The following is a 14,064-nucleotide window of genomic DNA, read 5'->3' on the forward strand; positions in this document are numbered from 1 at the left end:
GCGGGGAAGAAGGTTCCCCAGAACACACTGTCTTTTTCTGCCAGCAATACGCGAACAATAGACATACTTCACACTTAGACTACACAGATAAAGACATAGATATATACACAGCAATTAGAGAAGAAGAACAATGGGCACAACTAAACGCACTGGCAAACAGTATTTCAAAAACAACACATAACGAGTACATGCGGACACGACATCACAGACATGCCTATGTGCAGCGTAACAACAATCACCAGAGGATGGACAGCGATACCCACAGTGACAGCGAAAATAGTGACAATGAGGAGGAACAGGAGATGTGCCATGAGATGTGACAGTAAATAAGCAAAAGTGCTAGCGATCTAGCCAAGAGAACACCAAATGCTGTACATGGATGGGGACCTAACATAGTTAATACATAGGATAAGTAATAAATAGCATAAGCAACATTATTTCTCTACTAATAACCATTTGTGAGTGAGAGTGTGTATGTGTGTGTGTGTGTGTGTGTGTGTGTGTGTGTGTGTGTGTCACTGGCGGTCAACGGCTCGAAGAAACCGTTCCGAGGTATTCACCGTCAGTCACAAATGTCTCCTCTATCCTATCTTCTATTTATATTCGTTTCAAAAAACAACAAAATTTTATTTATATTTCAACCTTAAATTATAATTATTTTGAAAAGTGTCATTCTTTGTAACTGTTGTAGATAAAACAAAAGAAAAGAAAACTGTAAGAAGATGAAAAACGAAAATTGTAAGATGTACGACCTGTTTTAAAAATCAGGTAACAGGTCTATAAATTGGCAAAATATAAATAAATAAAACAAAATATAATCGATTAGCTGCAGAATTCTAGAACGTCTTCTGAGTTCGAATATAATAAATTTTCTTGAGTCCTAGAAACCTGAGTCTATACGATTTAGCACGGTAGTACACAGCATCATTCTTGCAACGGTTTTACCAAGCACGGTTTTACCAAGCATCGTTCGTTCGAAGCTCAGCATGTCCTTTTCTCATGTTACACATGGCTAACTATAGATGAAGGGCAACAGGCATATTTCATATTTCTAGATATCCGGCTAGCGATTGACACGGTGTACCAGTCCAGGCTGCAGCAGTTTCGAGCATATCGAGTAGTTGCACAGAAATGGTTCGAAGACTTCCTAATCAACAGAGCCCAGTATGTTGTCCTAAATGACGAGTGGGTATCGAGAAGTGCTCCATGGAAGTGTGATGGGGCCGCTAGCATTCTTTTAATACATAAGTGATTTGGTGGACAGGATGGTCAACAACCTGCGGTTGTGATGCTGTGGTGTAGGTTAAGGTGCGGTAGTTGAGTGACTATAGGAGGATACAACATGACTTCTAGTTGCTTTTATGAATGGCAGCTAGCTCTAAAAGTAGAAAATGTAAGTTAATGCAAATGAGTAGGGAAAACAAACCTAATGCAAGGACTGTGGTAGCAAAGGCAAATGGTTGACTTATAACACGCTGGGACACCTGTAACGCTGCAGGTAGTGTAGACCAGTTAAGTACAGACAAAGCAGCAAATAAAGAAACTACACCATTAGTGAAGTAATCCTAAGCAACATAGCGATAACAGAAACATGTAGCGTAAGATAGCAGTAGAACTTAGTAATGCGCATAGTGGAAATAGAAGTAGCACTAACACTCCTGTAGCAACAAAATAACATAAGCGGCAGTATTTGTAACATAAATATGAATGAGGACCCAGTAATGAATTTAGGAGGTGGTTTTAACATGTACCTTGCAATTTATGAAGAAGGAATTCTTTTTTAATATTGTAAAAAATAGTCGACTTCGGTTTATTGGAAGACTTTTAGGAAAGTGTGGTTCATCTGTGAAGGAGACCAAGTATAGGACGCTAATGATCTCTCCGTACCAGGTCGGATCAAAGGAAGATATCTAAGCATTTCAGAGGTGGGCTGCTAGATTTGTTACTAGTAGGTTCGAACAACACGCAAATGTTACGGAGATGCTTCGGGAATCCAAACGAGAATTCTTGGAGAAAAGCAACGTTCGTTTCCAGGAGCACTATTAGGAAAATTTAAAGAACCAGCAATTGAAGCTGACTGAAGAACGATTCTGTTGCCCCCAACACCCATTGCAAATAACGGCCACGAAGACATGATCAGACAAATTAGGGCTCATTCGGAGGCAAATAGATATACGTTTTTCCATCGTTCTATTTTAAAGTGGAACAGGATAGAAAATGGCTGGTAGTGTTTCGGGGTACCCTCAGCCACGCACCGTAAGGAGTCTTGCAGAGTAACGATTTAGATGTACACTGTTGGAAATTGAAATAAGAACACCGTGAATTCATTGTCCCAGGAAGGGGAAACTTTATTGACACATTCCTTGGGGTCAGATACATCACATGATCACACTGACAGAACCTCAGGCACATAGACACAGGCAACAGAGCATGCACAATGTCGGCACTAGTACAGGGTATATCCACCTTTCGCAGCAATGCAGGCTGCTATTCTCCCATGGAGACGATCGTAGAGATGCTGGATGTAGTCCTGTGGAACGGCTTGCCATGCCATTGCCACCTGGCGCCTCAGTTGGACCAGCGTTCGTGCTGGACGTGCAGACCGCGTGAGACGACGCTTCATCCAGTCCCAAACATGCTCAATGGGGGACAGAGCCGGAGATCTTGCTGGCCAGGGTAGTTGACTTACACCTTCTAGAGCACGTTGGGTGGCACGGGATACATGCGGACGTGCATTGTTCTGTTGGAACAGCAAGTTCCATTGCCGGTCTAGGAATGGTAGAACGATTGGTTCGATGACGGTTTGGATGTACCGTGCACTATTCAGTGTTTCCTCGACGATCACGGCCAGTGTAGGAGATCGCTCCCCACACCATGATGCCGGGTGTTGGCCCTGTGTGCCTCGGTCGTATGCAGTCCTGATTATGGCGCTCACCTGCACGGCGCCAAACACGCATACGACCATCATTGGCACCAAGGCAGAAGCGACTCTCATCGCTGAAGACGACACGTCTCCATTCGTCCCTCCATTCACGCCTGTCGCGACACCACTGGAGGCGGGCTGCACGATGTTGGGGCGTGAGCGGAAGACGGCCTAACGGTGTGCGGGACCGTAGCCCATCTTCATGGAGACGGTTGCGAATGGTCCTCGCCGATACCCCAGGAGCAACAGTGTCCCTAATTTGCTGGGAAGTGGCGGTGCGGTGCCCTACGGCACTGCGTAGGATCCTACGGTCTTGGCGTGAATCCGTGCGTCGCTACGGTCCGGTCCCAGGTCGACGGGCACGTGCACCTTCCGCTGACCACTGGCGACAACATCGATGTACTGTGGAGACCTCACGCCCCACGTGTTGAGCAATTCGGCGCTACATCCACGCGGCCTCCCGCATGCCCACTATACGCCCTCGCTCAAATTCCGTCAACTGCACAGACGGTTCACGTCCACGCTGTCGCGGCATGCTACCACTGTTAAAGACTGCGATGGAGCTCCGTATGCCACGGCAAACTGGCTGACACTGACGGCGGCGGTGCACAAATGCTGCGCAGCTAGCGCCATTCGACGGCCAACACCGCGGCTCCTGGCGTGTCCGCTGTGCCGTGCGTGTGATCATTGCTTGTACAGCCCTCTCGCAGTGTCCGGAGCAAGTATGGTGGGTCTGACACACCGGTGTCAATGTGTTCTTTTTTTCATTTCCAGGAGTGTAGATGTACTTCGAGATGAATTCAAATATTCCGTCTAGGCTAAAAGGCAGATCACAAATGAGTGCATATTACCCGGTACGCCTCAGGGGCACTCATAACAGCATATTAGGATTATTCGAAGACAAAATTGACAGTAGATTAGGGAAGGACTAATCGTGCGTAACCCCCCGAGTGTATAAAAGCTATCCGGTCCCAGAAAAGTGATTGTCAGACCTTATGATCTAAGTTATCAATTTAAATGTGTTGTAATTTTAATGCATAATGGGATTTCCAAGGTTCTAACTATAGAGCCTAATCTGGAGATTTGCAGAAAATAGAGCTTAAATTGAAGATTTACACGAATCTTTATTTCAGCGTGAATGGAAGGTGTCTAACACTAACAACTTTTAAGTTACCCCAATAATTTATTCAATAAAACGTTGTAAAAGTTAAGAAGTTGTTCAAGTTTGGTGAATGATTTTATATACTCGGTTGTAGTGACACAATTAAATAAAGACAGTAAGGTACATTTAAATACACTCACTTTTAGGACATGGAGGCACAGCACAGTTTTTATTCGTATATTTTACAATTTCAGTTCTTAGTGGAGTTTGAGATATTTGAAACTAAGCCCCAGTATTCTGTGAATATAACAAGTAACGCCTCCTTGTAGAATCGTACAGAACTGTTCCCAGAAATGTTTTAGTTTTCCTGTACGACGAAACGCGTTAATCCTGTTATTATTTTCGTAATTAATTCTTTCAAACGTTTAATGCGTAGGAAACCATTAAATACGTAATGAAAGCAAATTCAGCTGATATAAAAAATTAACATAACTGTACTGGGTTGAACTCGCTAGGCAGAGACTTTACTTTCGTAATACCTTCGATTAAGTGACAGTTTGTGGCAGTTGGTTATCGTGCGAATTGTTCGTCGGGCAGCAGCAGCACTTCTTTGTGGTGATAAAGGAATGCACAAGTGAAAATTATCTGCAACATGGCAATGTGGATGAATATTAGAAGAAGAGGAAGGGGACTGTGGAATCAATGATGTGACATTGCCATAAAATGAACGACGAAGGACGTGAAGGTTATCTGCCACTAAAACACGACACGAAGACAAAATTCCAGATCGGTGTTCCTTTACAAAGGAAGTGCAGTTTCCGAACAAACAAGAATTATTTTTTATCAATGTAGGTACCATGTTTCATTAAAATCAGCAAAATGGATCCATGTGTTATTTGACTGTTTTTCTAATCCGCCTGCAAATATCTTTTGGCACTGAATCAAATAGAACATAATTTTTTTTCTGCCATTGCAGTAAACTGATTAAGTCAAAAATTGCACAGTTTTTCTTGTACAAATAATATTCTCGCCTAGTTCTTAATTAGTAGCTTATTTGTATGTGTGACAGTGTGAGACACTATTGTGTTTGTTATACCTGTTGAAATGGTTCCAATGGCTCTGAGCACTTCTGAGGTCATCAGTCCCCTAGGACTTAGAACTACTTAAACCTAACTAACGTAAGGACATCACACCAATCGATGCTCGAAGCAGGATTCGAACCTGCGACTGTAGCGGTCGCGGGGTTCCATACTGTAGAGCCTAGAACCGCTCGGCCACACCGGCCGCCCTATGCCTGTAAGTTACTGTGGTGGTTGGCAGGAGAGCCAACACCGTGTTACTAGGGAAGGCCGAAAGGCACGCGTTTTAGCTCACGCAGGCTGGCGTGTGGTCTGGAACAGGACAAGGAAATTAGACTTCAGAAAAATGGACGTAGCTGATGGAATATTTTACTTTAATCCATTAATGATTAACGTCGGTCTTGACGGTACATGATTCACAATATCAATAATAACTGAATATGGCGCCTTGCTAGGTCGTAGCAAATGACGTAGCGGAAGGCTATGCTAAGTATCGTCTCGGCAAATAAGAGCGTATTTATTCAGTGAACCATCGCTAGCAAAGTCGGCTGTACAACTGGGGCGAGTGCTAGGAAGTCTCTCTAGACCTGCCTTGTGACGGCGCTCGGTGTGCAATCACTGATAGTGGCGACACGCGGGTCCGACGTATACTACCGGACCGCGGCCGATTTAAAGGCTACCACCTAGCAATTGTGGTGTCTGGCGGTGACACCACAGTTACTGTATAGTCCGAAGCAACATAAGCAACGTAGTTAGGAGACTTTCTCCAACACCCCAGTACTGTAGAAGTTTTATTTATTACTGATTACAAAATTGCTCACCATACGGTGCCTATAACTTTAGGTACTGTGTTTGCAAGAGTACTTTTCCCATCGAGGTATCTTAGTCCTTTTAACTCAAAATATCAAACAGTAATTTGATCCCAGAATTCTTTAACCCGAAACGAGCATAGCTCCTCGACACATGCTGGTTAATTAAGAGGCTCATGCTCTCAATACAGTAACAGTGAATCTGAGACAGTTCGTCAGGCAGTTATCCACAAGTGCGGACCAAGACTGCCCTGTCATGCTGGTGAAGCACCTTTTGCTCATCGTAATTATTCTCAGACAGCTATGCTGGAGGCCCCAGCCAAGCGGATTGCACTGCTGTAGAGGATGTGGGCGTGATGCTGTGGCATCAACGCTGAGCCGACGTCGCCAGCTAACATGTGCTCTCCGGAACGTGACTTCAGCATCCCAAACAAGCGCTCCCAACTCGATTCACCGCAAACTCTAGTCACTGCCACACTATTTTTAGCGTCTTTGTACGCTCGTCCATAATTTCCCACCAAGTCATACATGTCCGTCAATGGCAAGAATGCATACATGGTAGCCCAATTACATGGGTTCACTCCCCCACCAAGACAAACATATTGTAAATAACCTTCCCACTCCCAAAAAACTGTCGTTTCATCCCGTCACTATGACACCAATGGCTAATTTAGCGATGACACATTTTCAAGCCCGCACTAACCTCGCGTCAGAGATGCCCTAAAATTAGAGCTTAACACAAAGACTACGCCCATTACTTCACCACTCCGTGTTTATTTGGGAAACGAAATGACAGTTATCCACAAAATCGTTTTTCCAAACACACAAAGCGGTGCTCTCCTGCTATTTGCATGACGGCCACATTTCTGCCGCTATCCAGGGGCAGGTTGTAAAATACACAATAACCACTGCTCCTCCTGGATGGAGGCTGTAAACCCAAATTTCGTGAACAGAGGCACCTGAGGTCACAGTCTCGGCTCACGGTAAAGAGCCGCTCATTTTTCGCAGCACTGTGTCGATTCTGCTCTAAGTAAGTCCGAGGGAATGGGGTTTCCCACACTCACCAAAGTCATCCACAAAAAAGACCGATCCAGCACCACTTTAAAATGAAACTAGAAAGATCGCAGTATGTTCGTGCACCGGCTTGTTCACTATGTCGAAATGCCAGACTGCAGTTTAATAAACATTGCCCATGTGATCTGTGCCATTATCTTTCTCTCCTCGCGTAATCGACTTCATATAGGATGAAACATACATGCAGGATAGCTCTCCTCGATTCAACCTCGTAGCTTGAATGCAACGTTGTCACGTTAACAAACATAGGAGCATAAAATTAACACTGGCTCCTAAGCTGTCATTTTTAGTCAAGAATAACTTCATGATGAAACCACAAATCGACTAATAATTTGATGACGTTGTGTTTGCAAATATCTAACATTATTTTATGACACAAATTACCACAATACCACCATTTCCACTAACGCAATTTATTGGAGCACGGCGGAAACAAAGTTGTAGACCTAACACAATACTATCAAATTCGCGTAGTCTTCTCTGCCGTCGACTTTTGTGGCGTAGCGGTAATACTAGGTATCTCCACAAAGTAGGTTCCGTTTGATTATATAAAACAAATGTGTACAAATAAAGAAAAAAATTATTGTACAAAAATCTACAATTGTTAAACTACTTTTTTACATAGCTTCCGAAATTTTGTAAGCACTTGTCATAGCGTGGCACAAGTTTTTGTATGCCTTCTTCGTAGAAGTTTGCCGCCTTTGTATTCAACCACGTGGTAACATGTTCTTTCATCTCGTGATCATCGTTGAAGTGTTGACTACCAAGAACAGATTTTAGGTGTAAGAAGAGATGAAAGTCGCTAGGAGCGAGATCCGGGCTCTACGGAGGATGATCAAACGCGTCGCAGTGAAATTCCCGTAATAGTTGTTTGGTCACATTCGCCGTGTGACGTCGGGCATTATCGTGGAAAAAAACAACACCTTTTGACAGTAATCCTCGGCGCTTGTTATGCATTGCGCGGCGCAATTTCTTAATGGTCTCGCTGTAACCATGCGCATTGATTGTTTGGCCTCGTGGTAAGAAATCAGTCAGCAAAATGCCTTTTCTGTACCAAAAAACGGTGCAAATGACTTTTCAAGGTATCAAGATTACTTAGGCTTAACCTTCGTTGGGGACGAAGTGTGCCTCCATTTCACTGATTGCCGTTTTGTCCAGGGGAGTTGTACGATACCCAAGTTTCATCCCCCGTTACTATCCTAGAAAGAAAACCATCACCTTCTTCATTGTAGCGTGTAAAAAACTGAAGTGCACTGCCTACCCGTGGTTTTTTTTTCAGCAAGAATTTTGGGTACTCAACGTGAGCAAAGTTCTCGAAATTTCAATTATTCAGTAACAATTTCATGAATTAGTGATCGTGAGATTTGCGGAAGTTCCATAACAAGGGGACTAAGTGTAAACTTACGGTTGTGCTTAATCTTCCCTTCAACTATGTGAACCAGTTCATCAGTAACCACAGATGGGCGTCCACTTCGTTCTTCATCGTGCACTTTATCACGTCTTTCATTGTACAGTCTGACGCATCTTCCAACTATTGAATCACTCATAGCATTTTGTCCGTAAACCTCGCAGATTTGCCGATGAATTTCCTTTGGTTTAACTACCTTTGCATTTAGAAAACGAATCTGAGATCTGATTTCACACGCGGCAGCATTGTCAGTTACGGCTCACATTATAAAGAAGCACTACAAAGCACACGTCGGCAGCAGCGATCTGCAAATGGCGTACATGTCTTCTCCTTGAGTCAGAGTAACTGCCGCACATTCTCGGAACTGCGATCGTAGCGCTGCCGCGGACAAAGATAGAAACGGAACTTACTTTGTGGGCGACCCTTGTAAATTATACACACATACATTAATTATTTCCTGAGATTATCTTTCGCATACTGGCAGAAAGATGTGTCAGGGGACATTAATTCATAAAATCTGTAGATTGTTATTAATAGATGTTCGTATGAATAAACGGAAGAGCTGAAACAGATACCGTCGTTTTGAGATCTGAATGAGGTCGTTGAAATACGAGTGGGCTATGGCCTGGCGAACAGAGACAGTGACTTCAGTCTCAGTGAGGCATGGGACCGAGCACTCAACTAACTACCTGAAGCCACAGTGTCGGCTGAGACCGAATTTCGCGCCAGGAAGTGGTGGCACAACTACTGAAGGGCCGGAGTTCACGACCAACATTCAGCCATTCCCTCTCCACGCCATCTGACATGGAGTACGATCAGTAATTGAAGGAAAAGGCGCAGTGTAGGAAAGACGCTAATAATGGTTGAAACAGTCCCCGCCAATTGCTGGGTGGATCGATTCACTAACAATGAGTGTCTTCCACTGCTGATTACTTAATTCCCCCGCTCCTCTCCAGTAGGATGACAGTGAGCGAGGCATTAACCTATAGCAAAAACATCTGCACAAGGACTGTAAGTAGGAATTCCCCTATCGCAGCATTCAGTATAGTAAAGTAATTCCACCTGACAGTACTGGTACAGTATGAGCAATTCTCATCACCTGTTGTACGGGATGAAATTCTTAGCAAGTAATGTAATTTCACTTGTTCTTCTGTCTCCTGAGGTCAGTAGCGGTTGGCAAGACCCTCGGTGTAGTAAGGATCTATTCGTCACATAATTCACGTTGATGCCCACATGAAAACCCTGTAAGCCGATCCACCTGCGACGATCCAAGGGACGTCTCACCATGGAACGTCTCTTCATAACAATACCCGATAGTCGTACGTCTTATATTGGTGATCTAAAGCGAGTTGGACAAAGAGATCCTTTAGAGGGTGACTGGCTGTCATCATTGTGTCTAGATGCGAAAGTGCAGTTACTCTCTAACAGTGTACGCTCCTCGCACGGTGCAGTTAGGTGGTACCTACAGAGGCGGACAGAATGAACAAATGTTGTCAGGAGATGCTCAGAATTGCCACAAGTCACATAGTGGGCAGACAACAGTACTTGGTAAGTTTTGACGCAAACCTAAGAACAACATATTTCCTAAAATGTTCTAAAATTCTCAGCCAAGCTGGAGTAAGGCACTTGGGGTTGCCATCAAGCGCTCTCTCCCTAGTACCTTATCTTCTGCTCTCTCTAGCCTTACGTGGAAATATTCCACTAAAGTTTACGAGCAGGGGATATCAGAAATTCGACTGATCTTTGTTTCAAAGACAAACATCTGACATTTAACGTGGACGAACTGAAAAGAGCCTCTGATCTCATTGGTAGAACAATTTTCCTTGGTACGTCATCGGTTAGGGAACGAACATGCACATTCTCTTACGCAGTGCCTAAGTGGACCTAAGAGAGGACGTGGAGCTGGCCATTCAAATATCAGTACCGGAAGCAGAACTCAAGAGTTGCTATCAAGTCTTCGAATGAAACACTTGTGGAACGGTTTGAATTCACGACATCCAGGGATACACGGCACTGTAAGACTATATAGTTTTAGAGAGATACATACGATACCTGAAGATAGCACAAGGAAATGCCGAAACTGGTACGCAAACTAAAGTAAAATAGGTAAGGGAACGAACATGCACATTCTCTTACGCAGTGCCTAAGTGGACCTAAGAGAAGACGTGGAGCTGGCCATTCAAGTATCAGTACCGGAAGCAGAACTCAAGAGTTGCTATCAAGTCTTCGAATGAAGCACTTGTGGAACGGTTTGAATTCACGACATCCAGGCATACACGGCACTGTAAGACTATATCGTTTTAGAGAGATACATATGGTACCTGAAGATAGCTCAAGGAAATGCCGAAACTGGTACGCAAACTAAAGTAAAATAACATCTCACTTACATGGCTGCTGATGAATTTCATTGATACTGACAATTACTTAACCATGAATCAACTGAGATTGTAGATGGCACTGATTTCAGATAGGTTGCCGATTCTTCAGAAGGTAGGCGCTGCTTGGCAAAGTAAAATGAGAGGTGGGGTTTGGATTGTTCATTTGAGTCAAAGATCTCAAGACACGATTTTTCAACCAGTTTAATTTCCGCATATTCACTAAATCTTTTGCCTTCACTTTACAGATGGACCGTGGATTAGATATTCACCTACATATACTAATTCAGAAAGAACTGCTCATGCAATGACAATTTGGTGCTATGGTTCTATTAACTCGCATAACTAATTCACTTTTCAGTAATAACGTTCTGATTCATGTTTTTCTTTCTTTGGTTCAAAATGGTTCAAATGGCTCTGAGCACTATGGAACTTAACGTCTATGGTCATCAGTCCCCTAGAACTTAGAACTACTTAAACCTAACTAACCTAAGAACATCACACAACACCCAGTCATCACGAGGCAGAGAAAATCTTTTCTTTCATTACTGCCGGAATCTACAATCCTCTCAACTCCGCTTGTTTGAGGAGTTGCCTCCCAATTTTTTCCCTTATTTTTTCCCCCTTGCAGCCCCCACACACGAAATTAGGTCGTGATGTAGCAGTAATCCAATAAGGATACTGAAATAATGTGTTCTCCTCATTCGTATATCAAACACGTATAATATTACGCAACTTAATGGTTCAATTGTGGGAAGAAATAAATAATAGCTATCAATACAAAAAAATAATAGAATTCCTACTCTTAATTATGCAGGAGGATTTATCCAGCCTCAGAACTATAGGCCATTTTTCTATGTTCTGAACGATTACAGCATTAACACAGCACTATCGATGAATATTCCCACAAAATATCTATGGTTTTTATGTAAGTAAAGCTTAAAAATAAATGTCAAGATTTGTATAAGTGATCGAAAAGGCTCTGCTATTTGGTAAAGTCTCGTGACGTCACCGATTGGGAGTAAGTCAAAGCTATAGGAGTGTTATAGGGCTGTTAACCGAAGTTACTAGGTTGTTCAGTTCTTTTGCTGACAGCAGTTTAGCTATTTAGTGATGGGATAAGCATTTACAACTTTTTAAGTAGGAATAGGAAGGAATTTTGTGAACGCTGATAAAGGAAACCTTCAGAAAATTAATGTGTTTATGGTCCACTCATTTAGAGTGGCGATATGTGCGAAGTCTGACGTTGTTTACCCTGCTCCCTGGGAGGCCATTAAACATAAGAAGATAAAAGAAAAAGGTTGTTTACAATGAGGGGAAAAAAGTGACGAGTGTTAACAGCAACTGCAGATGTGCTCTGACAAGCCAAAACACTATGAACTCCTACTTAATAGCTGGTCGTTCGTCTTGGCAACGAAATATATAACTGATTCTGCGTATCAGGGATCAGGCAGTTTATTGGTAGGTTTGTGGAGGCATGTGGCATTAGATGTGTACGCACGGATCACGTATTTCACGTGAATAACGGGCCGTTCATTGTTGTACGTGGTCATAGCACGCAACAGTGATCCAGATGGGTCCCGCAGAATTTACATCAGGCGAATGTGGTCGCCGAGACATCCAAGTGGGTTCACTATAATGCTCCTTAAACCAATGTAGCGCGGCTCTGGCTGCGAAACAGGGACAACTATACTGCTGAAAGACAACTTAGCCGTCGGGGAACACAACAAGCTTGCCGGGGTGATGGTGGTTCGAAGCTATTAGTGTGTCCTCGATTTGTACCACAGGTCCCATGCAAGAGCGGAAGAATGCGTCCCATATCATAATATTGCTCTCACCAGCCTGCGGTCGTGGCGCGCTGCACGCTTCGAGCCGCCGTTCACCTCGACGAACGCGTTTGTGGAGACAATCATCGACCCAGCGTAGCAAAAATGTGACTCACCCGAAGAGCCCACACGTTTCCATTGATCGATCGTAGAATCCCTATGGTCTCGTCCCCACTGCAGTCGTAACTGACGGTTTGCTAGGCCAACACGTGAACACATTGAGGTAACCTGCTGCGGAGCTCTATGTTCAACAGCGTACGATGAACGGTGCACTCCGAAACACTTGTGCGTGCACCAGCATTGTCCTCTTTCGGCACAGATGCCACAGATCTCCATCAATCCTACTTTACAGAGCAGACAAGCATCCGAAATCTACGTTCTGTGAAGAGTTGTGAATGTCCAACCAGTTAGCACCAACCGGTAATTTCACTGTCCTTCTACCTCTTTTCTTAGAAGTTGACGACAGTAGCTTTGCCCTTTTCGAGATACTCGTCCGCAGGCTCCGCATAATAATGTTCTGCTCTTTACCAGAATCGGTTATCTTGATGGATTTTCCCATTTGCATCCCATACCGTCTCTAGGGTGATCCCCATGTGTCTGTGCTGCGGTTACATACTTTTCATAGCGTCTCACCTGCCGGCAACGTCACCTGACAGCATCCAGCCTCGCGGTGAGCAGGGGTCTTCATTCTACACTCCTGGAAATGGAAAAAAGAACACATTGACACCGGTGTGTCAGACCCACCATACTTGCTCCGGACACTGCGAGAGGGCTGTACAAGCAATGATCACACGCACGGCACAGCGGACACAACAGGAACCGCGGTGTTGGCCGTCGAATGGCGCTAGCTGCGCAGCATTTGTGCACCGCCGCCGTCATTGTGAGCCAGTTTGCCGTGGCATACGGAGCTCCATCTTAGTCTTTAACACTGGTAGCATGCCGCGACAGCGTGGACGTGAACCGTATGTGCAGTTGACGGACTTAGAGCGAGGGCGTATAGTGGGCATGTGGGAGGCCGGGTGGACGTACCGCCGAAATGCTCAACACGTGGGGCGTGAGATCTCCACAGTACATCGATGTTGTCGCCAGTGGTCGGCGAAGGTGCACGTGCCCGTCGCCCTGGGACCGGACCGCAGCGACGCACGGATACATGCCAAGACCGTAGGATCCTACACAGTGCCGTAGGGGACCGCACCGCCACTTCCCAGCAAATTAGGGACACTGTTGCTCCTGGGGTATCGGCGAGGACCATTCGCAACCGTCTCCATAAGGCTGGGCTACGGTCCCGCACACCGTTAGGCCGCCTTCCGCTCACGCCCCAACATCGTGCAGCCCGCCTCCAGTGGTGTCGCGACAGGCGTGAATGGAGGGACGAATGGAGACGTGTCGTCTTTAGCGATGAGAGTCGCTTCTGCCTTGGTGCCAATGATGGTCGTATGCGTGTTTGGCGCCGTGCAGGTGAGCGCCA

The sequence above is a fragment of the Schistocerca gregaria genome, chromosome 8, assembly GCF_023897955.1.
Source record: "Schistocerca gregaria isolate iqSchGreg1 chromosome 8, iqSchGreg1.2, whole genome shotgun sequence".
Classification (NCBI taxonomy): Eukaryota; Metazoa; Arthropoda; class Insecta; order Orthoptera; family Acrididae; genus Schistocerca; species Schistocerca gregaria.